General features: G+C 35.8%; 1 long non-coding RNA gene across 1 annotated transcript; it reads left to right on the top strand.

The window, feature by feature from the left end:
- The first annotated feature begins 1,250 nt into the window (after nt 1-1,250).
- LOC138903662 (uncharacterized) lies at nt 1,251-2,493 on the top strand. The gene is made up of 2 exons (XR_011412999.1): nt 1,251-1,499; nt 2,176-2,493. It is a non-coding gene; the product is annotated as an uncharacterized lncRNA (long non-coding RNA).
- Nucleotides 2,494-8,116: the final 5,623 nt, after the last annotated feature.

The raw sequence follows: 8,116 nt of genomic DNA, 5'->3' as shown, positions 1-8,116 counted from the left end.
AGTCCAAACATCCTAAGATTAGCATCAAACAATGTAAATTTTAATATTTACAAATTAAAAACACCTTAAATCTCCAAATTAGAAAGCAATGATTTACTCTCTCAATTTAATTTGGGGCGAAAATCATACTTCCTTTTTAATCTTGTACTAGTTTCTCGCCACGTGCGTTGCACGTGTATATTGTTCTTTTTAATAAATTTTCAAGTAGTTAATTTTATTTATTAAGAAATTAAGGAGTAGAAAATTTAATAAAGTAAAGCGAAAGTTAATGAGTGAGCAAATGCAGTGAAATAAATGCTCCAAAAACCATAAAGTCGACTAGCATATGTTCCAAGACCTGGTGTCACAAGTGTATAAGCAACTAGTAGAATATACATAACACTAAACTATTATCTGAAATAGAGTAGACAGAAAATAAAATGCAAAAGAGAGACTCCGGGTGCTGCATAACGGACTCAGAAAATAGCTCACCACTAAGCTTTAATTTGGGTCGTAAACTACCCGGACTTAAGCATAATTAGTAGCTATGCACGGACTCGTGTCACCTCGTGCGTACGTAGCCCCAACAGATAGAATCAAACAGTAATTTAAACCACATATGGGTTAAATTCTCTCTTACAAGGTTAGGAAAGAGACTTATTGTTACACCCCATATTTTCGTACGTTAAAGTTTCGTCGTAAGTTAATCGACGTAAGTTCGAGAATGAGATTATTTTGTGATTATAAGCCTTATGCTATTTCAATCAAGTGATGAGCAAATTCATGAAGGTGAGAGGGTAAGCAAATCGAAAAAAAATGAATTTTCGTCGAAGTTTGTCATGTTGGGATAAAATACGGCCCGAGCTAAATTACCCGGTATTTATGGACTAGTGCCATACAAGGTACCATATGACCATAGTAGTAAGGTGTATAAAGTGTGTTAAAAGTGAGTAGTATTTTAAGTAATTTGACATAATCATTAATTATGTAAATTATTGGATAATAGAGGAATTAACTAGTTAATCAAGTAATTAGTGGATAATTAATCCACATATTTGGATAACAATTTTATCTAAAAATGTGACAGCACATCAATGCAAATTGGTGACTCTTAAATCATAATCCAAGGTGACCAAATTGTATGAATTTTGGTGGCAAAGTCTTCAAAGTGGGGCCACCTAAAAATTTAATATACCATTCCTAGTCCAAGATCCACTTTCTAATTCTAATCTCTTGGAAACATTACTATCCAAAATCACAAAAGAATTTCAACCAAGCACATAAGAAGCATTGTCCAAATCACTTTGGGCCAAAATTTTCTTGGATGGAAACGTTATCCAAGAAACGTTATCCAAGAGTTTCTTATCCAAATCACATAAGAAAAGTCATTTTGGGGATGGACAGGTTTCGGCCAAGATCTTCTTTGAGCAACGTGATTGCGTTCAGCTTTTCATACGACTTGTTCCATGTTTTATCGCAATTAACGTGTGTTAGAGGAATTGTCAAGAGAATCGGCTTAGGTATGTTAATGTTGTCCCTTCTTTATTTTGGCATGATCTATATGGCACGAACGAAATGAGCAAATGCACAACTTTCATAAATGACTCTATTTATAGAAATATTAGGGGTGTCTATATTCTTGATTCCCCACGTGAATTATTATTATATCTTCTGTTCATGGGTCTCAGAAAAATATGTATTTAATAAAATTTATCCGACAGGTATATTATTTTTATGACATTCCGAAAAAATCTTATTAATGTATTTCTTATGCATTTCATGCATTTATACATGTATATTGACCCATGACCAGATGATATTATATACGCGTATATATGTATATTATATTTATATGGGATATAGAAAGAAATTACGGCATTATATACGCACCAACACCTGATCAGCTGGTATACGTTGAAGATTTTGCCCACAGTGGCCGAGATGATATGATGGGATGCCCTCAGAGGCCGATGATGTTATGAAATATGTACCTATGCACGATATGAAATTCATACGCATATGCATGACACTATAATTATTTCATGATTTACAGAGTTATCCAGACTTACAGGTTGAGTCATTTACTCTATATTTCTTCTATGTCTGTTATATATTTATTTATGTGCCTTATATACTCGATACATTATTCGTATTGACGTCCCTTTTTCTTGGGGACGCTGTGTTTCATGCCTGCAGGTTCCGATTGATAGGTCGAGAGTCCTCCAAGTAGGCCATCAGATCAGCGGAAGATGTTGGTGCGCTCCATTTTCTCCGAAGTTGCTTATTTGGTCAGTATGATTTAGACGTGTATTGTTTGGTATGGCGGGGCCTTGACCCGACCTTTGTGATAAGTATGTATTCTTAGAGGCTTGTAGACAGATGTCATGTAGACGAATGCTTGTATGGCCTTGACGGCCTATGTTTTGAGTTTACAAATGATCAAGTTGGCCTTATAGGCCCATATATCACATGTATAAGTTTTTATATCAGGTTGGGGTCGTCCTATATTGAGTATTCCTCTATGTTTATTCTGGTTAGCCCATGACGGCCCGTTTGGCCCATTTGCCAACGAAATTACAATAAGAAAGATATGTTATGTCGGTAGTCGGTTAAGTAAGGTACCGGGTGCTTGTTGCGGCCCATAGATTTGGGTCGTGACAAAGTGATATCAGAGCAGTTCTGTCCTAGAGAGTCTACAAGCCGTGTCTAGTAGAATCTTGTTTATGGGTTTATCGTGCACCACACTTATAAGCAGGAGGCTACAGAGCATTTAGGATTGTCACTCTTTCTTCTTACTCTAGATCATGTGGGAGAGCCCAGTTGTAAGAACTCAATTTTCTAAACTTTATCTTATTCATAATACGATGATGCCTACATCCAGAAAGATGATTGGTAAGGGATATATCTGTGGAAGAGTTGAGTCAGAGGAACTCGATTTTTGCATCATGCTTATGATGGATAAAGATGAGGTATTCAGCAGATCATGTATACTAAGATGTGTAAACTTCTTGATAAGGATCCCTAAGGCAAGAATGCCTATCCACTCTTATGGTAAAAAGCAATGAAAGAATCAGAAGGTATAAGTTTCAAAAAAAAAAAGCAAGATGAAGAAGGGTACGAGGCGCCCAGTTAATGAAGAATAACAGTATTTACAACTCAGACATAGAAAGATAAGCCTTTTGAGTTACCTTCAATAGTAACAGAGGTATGTACAATTGGCCACACCGATCTTAGTTATGCCCTATAGGAGCTAATATATACAGTATAAGAGAATGCCGGGTATCAGAATTCGGCTGGGGTTAGAGTGACCCAAAATGGTGGATGGATTGTTTGCATTAGTTGACATTTTCGAAGGATAATGTGCCGATAGATCTCCTTGTGAGACACTCAGATGGTGCGCTCTAAAATAGTATAACTAGATATGAGTATTACAAAGATAGGCACTGGAAGCCTGGAAAGGATAAATATTATCTTAATATGGATCCCGTCCCTAGTAGAGAAATAATGTTAAGCAACCTGAAGAGGCAGTGGATGGAGAAAAGGGGAGCTAAAAGCAAAAGAATATCTTGTCAAAGTTTTCAGAATAAAGTGATGGACAAAAATGTTAGCAGGAAATAAGAAGAGAGTGCATTATGAGTAAGATGTGATACCTGGATGATAACGGCTAAAACATGACAGTATTATAGAGTCTATAGTCAAGTGAAGAAAAACATGAGAAGTGACAGGCCTTGAGACAACAAAAGAGTATAGGCCAGAAAGTCATATCCTCATTTCGAGAAACACGTTCGTGAACAAAAGGAAAAGTTAGACCCCCAATGTAATACAAATCAGTATAGGCTAGTAAACAAGGTAAACTAGACATGAATTAGGGATTGATTGATTTGATAATAGTCGGTATTATGAGAATTTCAGAGATTGTGTTCTGGCAATAATAGAGTGGACAACAGAAGAAGTTCATGAGAAATTCATAGAATGGTGATTCAGGAAAATGCTTCCCTAAAGTAAGCAATGAGAATTACCGCAATGCGAGTAATGGTCATCGATAATGTGAGAAGACGCCAAAGATAAAAAGGTAAAACATCTATAGGTAGCTCATCATAGCACTAAATCTTAGAACTTCCCTAAAGGGGGGAATATGGAGTGATGTGGCATTAAGTCAGAGACAAGTAGTTCTAGTAACTATGTAATGATAAAGGAAGAAGCGAAAAAAAAGGGACGAGATTGCATTTATTCAAAGCCTACAGATATGCTACGAATCTAGAACATTATGCAAACACGACGTCAAGGAAAGGAAGTAAGGGTCCCTGCCCAGGATGTTTTTGATAAATAGTAAGTTAATACAAAAGAAATAACCCAAGAAAGATTATACGGAATATGGATATGAGAATGGACCAACGAGTAGTTAGTAGTTAATTCAGGAAGAGCCTAGTTATGGCTAGACAAGGGGATACAGACAAATCAATAGATCGTGCAAGATAAACATAGTGAACCCAACATGGGGAATTCAGTCTCGCAGATATGACCTCAGAACCCTTGAGAAATATTCAGATAGAAGTTAGGGTAGTTAAAGGTGGCGTATAAGTGTTACGGAAATAAAAGAGGATGCCATTAGAAATAGTCAAAATTTAAGTTCAAAAGCAACCCTACAAGCACAAGGACGTGGAGATAACTAACTATGGATAATTATAGGCGAGAAAGGATAAAAGATCATATGGGTTGTATGGAATTCCAATATGTGTGGGCACTAAGATAAACTAAGTATTCAAGCAAAAAGTGGCAGAAAGACCAGGAAAGGTAATAGCTTACGTTTAAAGAAAGCTAAGAAGGAATGAAAGGACTTATTCGATCAATGATCCATAGCTGGTTACGTTATGAACGCACTTAAGCGTTCTGAGTATTTTCCATGCAACATATATGTCGACAATCATACAACCGTAGAAGATTCTAATTTAAGTTAAATGAATGAATTGAGCCCAGGTCATAGACAAAGGATTGAGTTATTAAAAGATTGTATCATGGATATTCCATAGCGCCCACGAAAGGCTAAAAGTATAATAACTAACACCATGAGCCACAAATCGGAAGATAGCTTAAGCCTACATAAAGGTTGATCAGAGGAAAAAGGAAACTAAATAATTACATTACCCAAGTAAATCAAGAGTTTGATTATTGGACCCAGAAAATTATGGACATCGTGATTAAGAACATTGCAGAATCACTCTTAATATCATAGGTGCAAGAGAGATAGTACAACAACCATATTCTATAGCGGCCCTACGATAAATCCGGCTAGAAAAGTACCAACCTCATAAGAAGTCAGTATGAAGCTCTCACCGGATTATGTATATACTAGAGGTGCAAGTATTATAATAAAGCCTCAAGTTATGGATGTGAATTATACCTATGTGAAAGGAAGATCATGAAAGAGATATAAGACGTGATGCAAGATTTTAAGGTAAGTAAGGTAAAGGTGAACAACGTACGCAATACTCAAATGCAGGAAGTTGTGAATAGTCCATACTTGGGATAGAAGGATAAAAGCGCGGGGATTCAGTATCCAAGAATGATCGCGACGTCGTCAATGGCATGTCTTCTAGCCTATGGTTTCCAGGTATCGAGGAGGCTAATTAAGAAAGTAAAGAAGAGTTAGAGACGATGTGATGTCGCGCTTGATGTTCCAGAATGACACAAGGAAATCTATGACGCAAGCTAAATTATGGTAAAGCAACAACGTTTTAGAAAGACAGGAATAAAGACAAAAAAGGGCGAACGAGGAGGTGACGAGAAACAGGTAAGTTCTCGGGATTAAGCCCGTGAAAACAAAAGAGCTAATGATCTCTCTAAATTATAGCAAGTTCAGTATAGCCTGAATAAACTCAAGAGAGTCTAAGACTAATAGCATTTGAAAGAGATAGAATGCTACCCTGATAGTACAATGAGGGTGTAATTGTGAAGGATAAAGGATGACGTTTAGGCCTTCAAGTGAGTAACGATTTGAAGATGATTTCATGGATTATACGAGATTAAAGTACCCACGTAAGTGAATTACATTGGGATGCTATAAAATATGGTCATTGAAGTACAGTATCACCCCTAAGTGGATCAGGAAAATCACTTCAAATATTCATCGATGCAACGTAAGACCTAATGGCAAGGTATGACGTAAGAAGTTTCAAGTTATCAGTGGTATATTGTAAATTAATATTGAGGTGAATTAACAATGGATGGACAAAAGTCACAAAGTATTAGATGAGATTAGGCCACCATTCTTAAAATGAACAATAATGAGGAAGCATTAAATGACTTAGATTTATACATATGGGATAAACAACGAAAGTAACCTGGAGTTCGGTAGCAACCCTCAGTAACGATAAATCGAGTTAAGTGTTATGGCATAGTATGACCTACCCAGGTGCAGTAAAGTCATACAGATAGATAAACGAAATAAGGTATAGTAATATTCGTGAGTTCAACAAAGTACCGAACGAAGAATTTCGGTGTACCCATAGATGCCCAGAGGGACATCTTATCAAGCTATGTATATGTTTACGAAGTGAAGCCTAGAGATTGGGTAAAAGCTGCAGGAAAAAAAAAAGTAAGAAGAGTCGCATAGGCGTACTTACAAGGAAAAAGTCGTACAAATTGTATGACAGAAGGTAGCAAGAGTTACGAGATTGAAAGAATCCCGACCACAGGCCGTGGTATAAGAAAGAGACCTACAGGTGGGAATACGCTAGACTTTGGATTTATTCACAGAACAACTGCCTAATATGGCAAGAAGAGTACTAAAGTATTCACAAGGACTATAGGCTATGATTATGATAATTGCATCAGTCAACATTCGAGGACGAATGTTACAAAAGGGGGAATGATGTTACACACCATGTTTTCGTACGTTAAGGTTTCATCGTAAGTTAATCGACGTAAGTTTGGGAATGAGATTATTTTGAGATTATAAACCTTATGCTATTTCAAACAAGGGATGAGCAAATTTGTGAAGGTGAGAGGGTAAGCAAATCGGGAAAAAATGAATTTTCGTCGAAGTTTGTCATGTTGGGATAAAATACGGCCCGAGATAAAATACCCGATATTTATGGTAGTAAGGTGTATAAAGTGTGTTAAAAGTGAGTTGTATTTTAAGTAATTTGACATAATTATTAATTATGTGAATTATTAGATAATAGGGGAATTAACTAGTTAATTAAGTGATTAGTGGATAATTAAATATTTGGATAACAATTACATCAAAAAATGTGGCAGCACATCAATGCAAATTGGTGACTCTTAAATCATAATGCAAGGTGGCCAAATTGTATGAATTTTGGTGGCAAAGTCTTCAAAGTGGGGCCACCTAAAAATTTAATATACCATTCCTAGTCCAAGATTCACTTTCTAATTCTAATCTCTTAGAAACATTACTATCCAAAATCACAAAAGAATTTCAACCAAGCACATAAGAAACATTGTCCAAATCACTTTCGGCCAAGATTTTCTTGGATGGAAACGTTATCCAAGAAACGTTATCCAAGAGTTTCTTATCCAAATCACATAAGAAATGTCATTTTGGGGATGGAAAGGTTTCGGCCAAGATCTTCTTTGAGCAACGTGATTGCGTTCAGCTTTTCATACGATTTGTTCCATGTTTTGTCACAATTAACGTGTGTTAGAGGAATTGTCAAAAGAATCGACTCAGGTATGTTAAGGCTATCCCTTTTTTCTTTTGGCATGATCTATACAACATGAACGAAATGAGCAAATGCACAACTTCCATAAATGACTCTATTCATAGAAATATTAGGGGTGTCTATATTCTTGATTTTCCACATGAATTATTATTATATCTTCTGTTCATGGGTCTCAGAAAAATACGTATTTGATAAAATTTATCCGACAGGTATATTATTTTTATGACATTTCGAGAAAATCTTATTAATGTATTTCTTATGCATTTAATGCATTTATACATGTACATTGACCCATGACCAGATGGCGTTATATACGCGTATATATATATATATATATATATATATATATATATATATATATATATATATATATATATATATATATATATATATTATTTATATGAGATATGGGAAAAAGGCTACGGCGTTATATACGCACCACCACCTGATCA

Source organism: Nicotiana tomentosiformis, chromosome 12 (assembly GCF_000390325.3).
Source record: "Nicotiana tomentosiformis chromosome 12, ASM39032v3, whole genome shotgun sequence".
Classification (NCBI taxonomy): domain Eukaryota; kingdom Viridiplantae; phylum Streptophyta; class Magnoliopsida; order Solanales; family Solanaceae; genus Nicotiana; species Nicotiana tomentosiformis.
The sequence above is the reverse complement of the archived record's forward strand: the minus strand, read 5'-3'. Positions and strand labels throughout refer to the sequence as shown.